The 11,354-nt window shown below is 39.8% G+C and overlaps 1 long non-coding RNA gene across 1 annotated transcript; it reads right to left on the bottom strand.

The window, feature by feature from the left end:
- Positions 1-3,824: 3,824 nt before the first annotated feature.
- Positions 3,825-10,972, bottom strand: LOC128853818 (uncharacterized). Its single transcript, XR_008452596.1, has 3 exons — positions 10,752-10,972; positions 4,931-5,128; positions 3,825-4,569 (listed from the first exon to the last, which is right to left on the bottom strand). It is a non-coding gene; the product is annotated as an uncharacterized LOC128853818 (long non-coding RNA).
- Positions 10,973-11,354: the final 382 nt, after the last annotated feature.

The raw sequence follows: 11,354 nt of genomic DNA on the forward strand, positions 1-11,354 counted from the left end.
TGATTCTGGACAAAGCAGGGAAAGGACACTACACAGATTTGCAATCGTCACGTTATCTTCCTGTGAGCAATCACAATCCCATCCAGTTCTATTCAGACTGTACAGAGCAGTCTCCTCCCCTGCCTTCCTGGCAGAAAAACAGACAAAATTGTCGCTTCCCCAAGTTGCTTCCTCATGCGGCAGCTGAATTCCATCTCGGTCCAGCTCTCCCGTTTTGGGCTTCGCTTCCCCAGCGCCTTTGTGTCTCGTGAATGCTGTGTGCCTCTCCATTCTTGACATGGTCTCTTCAGTAAATCTGAAAATTTGCTGCTGTAATTACAGGAACTGAAAAGTACTTTCCCAGAATTACATATATTTTTAACCACCAGTTTATCAGCGTTTGCTGCTCGAATTGCTGTTAAGCTCTCTTTTCTTACATAGCCCTGCTGTTCTGTTGCAGTTAATCTGTTTGCCTATAATGATGTTAGGTTTGTTTTAACTTTTATTGAGGCAATCGATAAGGACCTGTGGATTACTGAACTCAGCAAAATCTGCGTGCCTTACAATTGCATATTACATGGTATTTCTTGATCTTGCAAATTCACTAAATGTCAGTGCAGTGGTACCAATAAAATCATACACGCTGCTTTTCTAACAGGGCAAGAATGAGTTGCTCTATCCAAAAATGACTTTCTGAAACAGATTTTCCATGAACTGTTTTGTCAGTGTGTGTGTGAGTGCGTGCATGTACACACATACAATCCCAGCATTCCCGGGACCTCACGGATTAAGTTCCTATAAGCACACATGATATAATTTCTTCCAGGATCAGATTCATGTGGTAATGTCATTGTTGCACAACTGCTTTTCTCAGCTTTATTTTAAAGACATTAAGTACTAAATTATCAAAAGTTTTCTTCCTTGACTCCCTTACTTTTTTTTTTCCACTGTGAAATTTCAAAGCCAAAAATTGTTTTCAAGAAAAAAAAGAAAAAGTAAAAAGTGATCATCTGTATCAGCAGTACAGACATTACCCTGCATTAAAGAGTTTCATTATCTCCCCTTTCCCACTCCCAAAACAGAAGTCGTTTCGACATCCTGGTTTGTTTCGCCGTTCCTACCAGCACTATACTTTTTGGCAGGTACTGTATGTTACGCTAACAATCCAGCCTGCCAACAATTTAATAGCTCTGCTATGCGATTATATTTTTCAGGCCATACCCACTTTATTGACACAGTTTCCTTTTACTATTGCTTAACACCACTTCCCTCCTCTCTCTGCCACCCCCTCCTTCCCCACCCGTGTTATTCAGCCACATCTTTCTCTCCATGCCAGTAGAGGGCACTTGGACTTAGTTTCTTGGTCGTTTCAGTCACTAAAACTATTCAAGCAGTTGCACTTGCAAGTTTGGTTGGTTTTTTTTTTCCTCTTGTTGTCCCATTCATAGAAACTGGAGAGGGGGAAAAAAAAAAAGAAGAAGAAAACAAACAAACAAAATCCAACCCAGATGAAAACTAAGACACCAAAGCCCCAAACCTACATGATGAAAATTCCTGTTGAGCTCAGGGAAGGGAGAGCGGTGCCTGTAGGTGCGGATGGGACAAGGATGTCTCTGCAGGGGAAAAGCATGAGGAGAACCATTTTGGTGAACTCCTCATCATCTTTTCTTTTTTTCTGATCATGGAGGGAGGCGAATGAAAGGATCCTCCAAAATGTTTTCAGAGCAATTTCTTCACAGTGGCGCTCTGGGTAAATAACACTTCTGCAGCCTCAGCGGAATGGTGGTTTATCCCAACTATAGCTTAGCACCGATCGCAGGGCAGCAGTGCACACCTCCAAACCTCTCCACTTCCTACTGCTTTTATTCTGATATTTTTTTTCCAGTATTTTCAGTTCAAGCTGGATATGGTAGCCTGTAAACTCCATTCGGGTTCTTCTTAATCCCACCCTCCTTCACAAAGAATAAAGCAATGCCTTTGTATGGTTTATTTCTTAATAATTGGCCGAAGAGAGCTCCTGCTTGGCACTGTTAAGGATATCACTGGTGACAGGGTTTCCTTTGGTACCTGGTCCAGGATCCCACTCATTAGAAGGTGATGTGGTGTATGACTGTGAGACTGGGGCAGACAAAGGTGAAGGAGTGTCACTGAAGGGCATAGGGTTGATGATAAAAGGGAAATGAGTGTGCTCTGGCTGCTTCTTCTGCTGCCTTGCAAGAACTAATGTACTTTGTACTGAAAAAAAATAACTTGCCTAAAAAACGTATCTATGCACAGTGTGACACAAAAGTTAAGCAAGCCCCAGGAAAGTGCTTTTAAATTAAAAAGAGGATAAATGACAATAAGTGCTTTTTGTATGTGAAAAGACATATTCCCTACTCCATTCTTTCTTTGTCTTTCAAATGCAGAAGAAACAAAAAGGTCAAGAGAGATTTGGTGGAGGAGGAAGTCTCTTGTGCTCTTTTGGATGTGTTACTGTTCTTCTTTTACTGCCTTGTTCGAGTTAACAATGAAATAAAAACAATAGCAAAGACAAGAGGGACAAAGCCTGTGCCGGGCCAGGTGGCTGTTGGAGAGGAAACTCGCTTACCTGTGTGCTTTAGCACATGGCTGTGAAGAAAAACTACATTTAGTCTCACCATAGCCTTCTCAGAAAGTAACTTTCAATTATCTGCTTGAGACCTATGGAGTGTCTTACTGTAAACCTCTGTCCTAAAGCTGCCATCCAAATGGGAAAGCTGTTGTGTAATGTCTGGTACAAAATATAAATAGGGTGGACGGCAGACAATTGTGCAGAGTTAGGCAAAGACAACTGATTTGTGATTTACATCTGTCATAAGTGTATATAAAATTATACAGTCATAAATGTGTATAAAATTATACAGTCCTTTCTGTGTTGTTCAGTTAATGTATGTCAGATAACTGTATAACTGCTATGTGAGATACATAATTGCCTAGTTACTTACATAATTAATTAGATGCCATATGCAGCCGTATCTGCATGAGTGAAATAGGAGTGCTGTCATACCTGTCACAATAGGCTCAGCTTGGACAGACAGCTGCGTTATTAATGAGAAAGCTTTGCGTATACCGGGAGGACTGGAATCCTTAACTTATCTATGTAACCTCAGCAGAATGGCCACTGCAGAACGGTCACTTATAAAAGGGAGTATTCTTACCCTGCAGTCTGCACCACTCCAAAGTATTCACAGTCCCTTCCCTACGCTGAAGCTGAGAAATAATTTGCCAGCATTTCCGGTATTATTTCTGGTGTGAATTCATCTGGGTTTAAAAAGCACACTCAGCAGAACCTATGTAGAATGTGTGTTATCGGTTACGTAGCTCACACAACAGGGTTCCAGTTGCGGCCGTGGCTCTTGGGAACTGTGATATTTCCTGAGACTGAAAATGGTGAAATTCTTCTAAAACTGACGAATACACATTTCAGTTTAATAACGGAAAAAGTGTATTCTGAACTCTCTCCTTCAGATAAATGATGGCTCCTACTCAACAGGGTGTCTGAAGTTCCTGGTATTCAAAGTCAGCGTTCTGGTTCAGGCAGATATGAGTCATGGATCCAGATCAAATTTTTGTGTAAATGAGGCCGGTGTTCAGGTTCTTTAGTGGGTTCTGATGGGCACATCACTGCACTTGAGATTTCTTTGGTGATAGAAAAAGTATTTAAGCCTGTTGGCTGAAACAAATAGCAGTTTACTGTTTAATCACAACTTGCAGATTAAGAGAGAAGTTATTGGAAGGAGGCAGATACTTAGATAAAAGTATTAAAACAAAAAACAAAAACAAACCCAAGACCTTAAATTTAATTTGAGGTCCTCGTGCTTGAAACTGCTGTATTTTCATCCCTGGAAAGTTGGTATATACTTCTGACTCTCCATGCATTTGAATCATATGATGGGCAAAGGCCTAATTACCAAAGCCAAGAAGATTTTTTTATTTGTATTTTAACACAGTGTGGAAGAAGGAGAAAAGTAATTTATCAGTTCGCCGAGTAAGAGTACTAAACTTCCCCATGACTTTCCCTGGCACGAGGAAGGGTGGGATAACCTGCTTAGGTTTTCCTCTTGCATTTCCATCAAGCAAATGTTATCAGTAGTGCCATTCCTGCCAGTCAGTCACCCTCTTGGAAGGGAAAAGCTGTCACAGGCTGGAGTTCTGAGCTTTTGGGGTGCTTGGGGAGTAGAGAGCAGTACCCAGGATGGACACAGACTTCTGCTCCCACTGCAGGGTGATGTGCACACACGTGCGAGGGCCACAGATGCACGTGTTCACCTCGCTGAAGCTGAAGAGTTGGCAGAAACTTTCTCGCTTTTGTCTTCAGGTTTATTGATTTCAGGCCAAATGAGCCAGAGGCAGACATAAAAAAGCAGTTTGCCAGCAAATTCTGAGATGGCAGCAATGAGAAGCTGAGCAGGGACGGAGACCTGTTTGTAGTTTAAGATGCAGCGATAAGCTACTTCCAGCTTTTCCCCCACAGGGGGGTATTGATTTATTATATAAAACAAGGAGTGTCACCAGGGTGAATCTGGGCAATCAGCATAACCCTATGCTTCCCTCTTGGTGTTCAGGTACCTGTGTGGTGCATGCAGACAGAGTAAAAGTTGTTGGTAATCAGACAATAATAATCATAGTGAGGAAGGGTGTATTTTCAGATAGTGCTCTTCTGACCAAAATCACACTATCGTGAATGAAAACTTGAAATAAAAAGCACCAAAAAAGCACATTGTACGCTAATACACAGTATTTGGTCATATGTTTGTTTGCGGGACTATCAGAACTCGCGAGACATAAAGAAAAAAAAAAACCAAACCTCTCACCACTTCACATCTGCCGCTGCCTGATAAACTACATAGTGTTTTCTTGCTTCTAATAAAGATCACACAGCAGCTAATGCTCTATCAAAGCTTAGAGACCAAATAAATGCAATGCTTACCTCTGAGGGCCTGTGCCCTGGTTTTATTGGCATGCATAACGGAGGCGGTGTCGTGAGAGGATTGTGAAATGCAACTTCCCACGTGCAGCAGTGCTTTTTGAATGTCTTGGTGCAGATTTTCTTAAGAGATATCTGTGTTCTTAGAAAGACCATGTCTGTGCTCTGAGAAATCGCTTATTTAGGCTTGTCAATAAAACTCTGGAGAGAGAGGGAGGGGGAGAGAGTACTGAAAGAAGAACGATCCACCAAGTACAGCTAAGAATATAGTTTGTAAGATACAGACTGGTTTATTGGAACCAAGTGATCAATATTTTGCAGGATTGATTATTCTGTGAAGCAGGAACAGTGGTTCCGTCTTCAAAGCCCACCAAGTGACAATGGAATTGAGCCAGAAACCCTAATTCTGGAACCTGATACATCCAGGAAGATTTGGGGAATCCATACTCAGCCTGTGTGCAGTGCCTGATAACCTATCCGAAAGCTCCTCCTTGTTTGTGCCAGAAGCCGTTGGTGCTATCTATGTCAGAGACAGTTATAGAAAGAGAAACTGCTGATTATGTTTCCACACAGAACACTTGAATATGTGCTTAAAATTAAGAAAAGTCTCATAATATCTGGAGTAGGACAGGCGACATTTATAACGTCAGTGAGAGTCGAGTTTGGGTTTGGAATGGGCAGACTGGGCTGAAAAAAATAAGCAACCCAAATCTGAACTGCAAGAGCCTCAAAACTGTCGTCTTCGATCAAAATGTTGCTCATTGCGCCTCACTTGAAGGCGTTTAAGTATTTCATGATAAACTTAGGGATGGGCTAATCCGTTTAAAAAAAGTATAACAAGAATAAGATAAAACAAGCCATTTACAGATTTAATCACAGTCACCACAAACAATTTAATTTAACCCTTTTTTGGTTTTAAATCACCTGATTCAAATCTATTTGTTCACGATTCATCAAATAGTGTATACAAACAAGCTGTGTCCTGTGATTTTTTTTCCATAGTCCAGGAGAAGTGTCTGGTTTTTTGTCACATGATTGGCCACAAGTCACATTCTGTTATTTCTGGTTCCTGTTTGATGACGGAAATAAGAGATGGCAGTTCTTGCAAATTATCTATCTATTATGCAAATAAACCCCTAGCTTCTCAGAATTGTCCCAAGGACACTTTTTTTTCTTCTGACTGTATATCAGCTGTTTTTCCTCAATATTCTGGAGAACGAGGATGCACAAATCTTTGTTCTCCGCATTTATACACCTCGCTTTATTTCTCTGCTATTGCTTTAAGCATCTTCAATTTAAAAGCTGTCTTGAAACTTTGAAGCTGGACAGTTGTTTAGTTGATGTATCAACATAAGCCAATTTCTTCATCTCTCTGTAAAAAGTCAGTTTGAAGGTCTCATATAGAGACTGTGCAGCTTCATGCACAAGTGGGTTCGTATTGCTACACGCGCAAAAAATGTACATACTAATATAGTGTAAATTAGACATGAAACTATGCAAAAGCCACGGGAACACTGCAGGCCTTTCGCATAAAAATAGTATTTTCAACTGTGGCGCGCGTGCTGTTATGGCTCTGGCCTTATTGGCTATTAGTGATGAACAAAAAAACCCCAAAAAAAGTAGTACAAATGAATGATGGTTAAGGAAGAGATTTATAACAATCCCACATTCGTTTCCTGTAGCCGACATAATAGTTCTTCTAATAATCTCAGCCACATAATTTAACATTGGTTAAAATAAAAACGAAAGATCTCAAGATAAGATCAAGCAAAAAAACAAACCTTGTGAAATTAATTCTGTCTGTTAATAAAATAATTTTTTTTAAGAAGTACTTTTAGTAAGAAGATACTTGAGGGGGCAAAAAGTGAATGTTGAAGTGGTGTCTGTCAGCAAACTTGCAGTCATTTGGTGATATTGTACTTGCTGATCGTACTTCACTTTCAGTTACCTTTGAAAACTAAAGAGGCTGAAGGAGTAGGGAGGAGATGTACGTAAAGCACAACTGATCATATAGAACGGATGTCATGTTGTAAGAATAATAGGTATTAAATTTCCATTTTAAAGCCCTATGAATTATCAAGCAGTAAATAAGGGCAGGCAGCATAGAATGTACTCTGTCGCTTCCTGTGCAGGAAGGGCTCTTCCTGGAGGTGGCAGAGTCTGGTTGAATCTGCAGATTGGGCAACTCACCCACAGGAAATCAAGGGCTGATTGTATGCAGGACTTTTGGAGTTGAAGTGCTTTATGAAATCACATCAATGAAACCAGGTTTCTGTTCAGGTCAAAACTGGAAAGTTTTGACAAAGTTTTGTTTCAACTAGTTTTAGGAGAAAAACAAGGTGTTTGTTTTTGACTATTTATATGATGGATTAGACTAAAGTTCTTTCTAGCCTAAAAAGAAAAATACACAATTTTCAATTCTAAAAATATGAGATTTTTTTTAAATTTTTTAAACAATTGGAATAAATCCAGAAATTCACTATCTCTCAAGCCAAAGTCAAGACAGACTTTCTGCAGACCTGTAGTTTTATTTTCTGGTTTTAGGTCTTTCTGGGTGGGTGGGGGGGTGATGCGTTTTGTTATAATTTGGTTAGAACAGAATACTTCCACTTAGAATTATGTTGTAAGAATTAAATATTTCTAATTTTTACGTGAATTTGCTAGTACATGAGAAATATTGTTTACACAAATCCATGCCTGTGAAATGGCCACGTTCACTACTGTGAGAGCAGAGTGAGCTTTCCTTGAAGTGCACCAGGAGTAGCTCTCTCTCCATAAGACAGTTAAGAATGACCACTGTTGGCTTCCAAATTCCCATTTACTTTCACATGAAAGTGAATTTCATAATTATGAAATTGGTCATGGGTAATTTCCAGCTTCAGTTATTTTGGATTAAGAAAGGGGGATTTCTATAGTTAAAGCTTTTAGTTTTATGAAGCCTGTTTGGAACAGTTGCTTTCATTTTGGTCATTTAAAAAGAGATTTACCTGAAGTATATAAACAGCAGAAACCATCACAGCAAACTTTACTGGTTTTTTGTGAGGCTTTGACTAGGTTAGATTTATACAGCATAAATATAATAAAACAATGCTAGCAAACTTTGATTTTGTGACATATACATAGTTCTTAGTGTCCATAGAGTCCAAGTGTAAATCAGTATGTGCTTCAGTTTATTCAATACCCCGATTTTAAGTTGCAGTTTCTACTGTGCAAACTGGACGTGGAATTTTTTATATAGCTACTTTAATATTAAAATAATGAAAGAATTTTAGGGAAATGGTTCACTCATTTCCCTGTCATTTCAGGATACTTCTCTGCTCTGGACCTGTGAGGCTGTTTATATGAGTAAAATCAACTGTTAGAAAAAAATGTGTTAAATAATTTTGCTGGAATAACTTCATTTGGATTAAGTTTTATTCAGAGTCAGTTCACGGGCAGCTCTGCACAGCAGAGTCTGTAGTGGACTTCATAGGGTGTGGGTTATTTCTGCATTTCAGGATCAAAGTTCTTTTAGGATAAGGTCCTTGTTTATAGACAAGTTGGGTTGATGGTGTGTTTGGGGTTTGCTTTCTTTTTTCTTTACTTCATTTTAGCCAGTTGGCTGTGTTTCAGGGTAGAAGGACTGTCAATATTGCGCTGGTCTCCCAGCGGAGAGACTTTTTAAGGGAGACAGTTTTGCAGTATGTCCTAAAGATGCTCGGATTCTGGATTTGCCTGATCTCTTCGTTGAAGACCGCTGTGTAGTCAGCTCCCCTTGACAGAGAAAGCTTTGTCTCTGGCTCTCATGTGCTTCATCCTGAGCTTTGTGATCTGCATTTTCCCAGCGGGGCACAGCTGTCACGGTGACTCATAGACTGAAAATCACCCTTTGATGTAGCTGTGTCTCTAACCATGTAGTATGTTCTCCAGTTCCTTGTCCAGTCTAGTTTTAAGTGATTCAAACACCACTCCTGTTAGCAAAATATTCCACAGTCTAGGAGACTCTGTTACTATTCAGTCTAATTTCATTTCAGCCCACACTATTTCATCTCAGTCTTTAATGGTTACACGTCACATATTTTAGGCTGTTATCATATCCTCCCTTAGTCATAATTTTACCAAATTATATGCATTCAGCCTTTCTGTTGTCTTTTTTCTTTCTTTCTCTTTTTAATAATTAGATTTCTGAGTAAAGTAATTATTTTTCTGTTCTCTGAGTTAGCAACAGAACCTTACAAACATGGACATTGAGAAGGGGGGATTTTTTGAAATTAAAGTGAGTTCATACAGAAATAATAAAATATACTCAACAATGTAATAAATTCCTTTTTTAATTAAAAGGATTAAGTTTCTTTTTTAGATAGAAGACTTTCTGTAAAGACTAGAAGTTGTGCAAATTAAGTCTGTTTGTTCTTGTGGTGTTTTGTTTCTTTTTTAACAATCCCCTCCCTGTCAGTTCAGAGCTTCTTTCAGTGTTAGTTTTATATGATTCTAAAATTAGCTGGTGACTTATGTTATTTTTTTTTTCCCAGGGTCTTCCGCGGTGATTTACTGTAGCACATTTTTATTTATGTGAAATTATTCATTATGCAGTTGACCTTACACAAGACAATAAATGGCCCCTTTCAAACAAATTGACTGGCTTTTAGAGTCTAGTGAAGGCTGGAAGAGGAGCAGATAATACCGAAGAGACAGCTTAGGGTTTTAAACTGATATTAGGCTGGTCTTTGAGCAGGCAGGGAGGCTGCTGCAGGCTGCTCTGCCTTTCCTCTGTCTCTGCATTAAGTGTTCCAGTGCATAAATGGCACTTCCTGGCAGTGGGAATTGTTTAACAGCTGATCACTTTATGAAGTGGAAGGGCAGGGGAAAGGACTGAAATAGCTGGGAATAGGAAATTCCTGCAGGATAGAGGAGTAAAGCCCTAAAAGGCCTCAAAAGCGAGTAACTGAAGAAGAGCGAGCTGCAGTGGCTGGAGGAAGTGGCTCCTCTCGCTTTGCAATTAGTTCAGTTTTCTCGACTCTCGCTGGTGGGAGTGATACGATCACGAATGTAGACACCGTGATGCACAGTCCCACTCTGCAGAGCCACACATCACATGTCCAACAACAACAACAAAAAAGTGATGCATTCTTTCTCCCCGTAAAGCCTTTCCTTTTATTTTTTTTCCTTCTCTTTTTATTTTTCAAATATCTAATTCTCAATTATAAATGGCACTATTTTTTTCAAATGGATGGGGAAATGCTATTTTCCAGTGGGACAGGAGAAGAAAACTTTACAAGCTGGGGGAGGGGAGTAACAACAAAGCACTTATTCTTCCCTTTCCCCTCCCCCAGTAGAGGGAGGAAGCAGAGGAGTGGTAGTAGAAGTAGGAAGAAGAAAGGAATTAAAAAGTAAAGAAAACTTGAAAGTGGAGTAAGGAAAGGAATTTAAAGGGGAATGGTACACTTCTCAGCAAGTCTTTGTAAATGGGGCAAAATCCTGTGAGGTAATGAAAACTCAGGGTTTCACAAGCCATTTGTTTGAATTTAAGCGTATGCATTGTCCTGCTGATATCAGTTTAGTTACTCATATTTATTCCAGCTGAAGGTGTGGCCTAAAGGTTTAGGATAAAACACAGATGAGAATATTTGTGTAACATCCTCTCTGTTCATATGTTAGGGGAGAGGTAAGTAACTTAGTTTCACTGGAGGTTTCATAACCTTTAAGCTGGGCGTGTGCTGATGCAGTTTGGTAAAAGCAGTGTTGGGCAGGAGTTAAGCTTTGTGTGTTGCATGCCCTCTCCTGAGGATTAGTCCAACCACCTGTTACTAAAACATGAAACTCAGTCAGAAAAACAATTACATACCTTTCCAAACGCATACAGAAATGCGCACCTTTGCTCAGATAATCACAGAGCCAAGAAAATTTGTGTAGGGAACACATCAGCTTTTGTCTTTCAACGTGAAACATTTCCAGCAGCTTTCACGGTATGCCAGCTTCGCATTTCTGTGATTTTTGTACTCTGACTTCATGCACACACGTGTGCACGCACACACGCGCACACACACACGGACCAAATCTGCTCGCTGAATCCTCTGATCACAGTTGCGCTGTTCAGTCTCTAGATAAAACAAAGATAAGCAAAGTATGCTTTATACGCTTGAAAGCACGTGCTTTTCCAGCTGCAGACGCACAACACGGACAAAGGATACATAATATTGACCAGCGCACTGGCATTGAGAATCTTTCCTGACCGATTCCCCTCTCCTAAATCTTGGTTTCAAATACCGAGATCTTTCTTTGTTCTGATCGCCCTTGCACACAGCTGGCTTGAAAAGAAGGGGGTCCAGTTTGCAAGGATTTATTTCTTTTTTTTTTAATTTTTTTGTTGTTGTTATTTGCTTGTTCATTTTCAACTTGCTCCGGGTACTGGGGCGATGAAGTTTTCAACTAAATCCTCCGCGAGCTG

This window comes from Cuculus canorus, chromosome 16 (assembly GCF_017976375.1).
Source record: "Cuculus canorus isolate bCucCan1 chromosome 16, bCucCan1.pri, whole genome shotgun sequence".
NCBI classification, from domain to species: domain Eukaryota; kingdom Metazoa; phylum Chordata; class Aves; order Cuculiformes; family Cuculidae; genus Cuculus; species Cuculus canorus.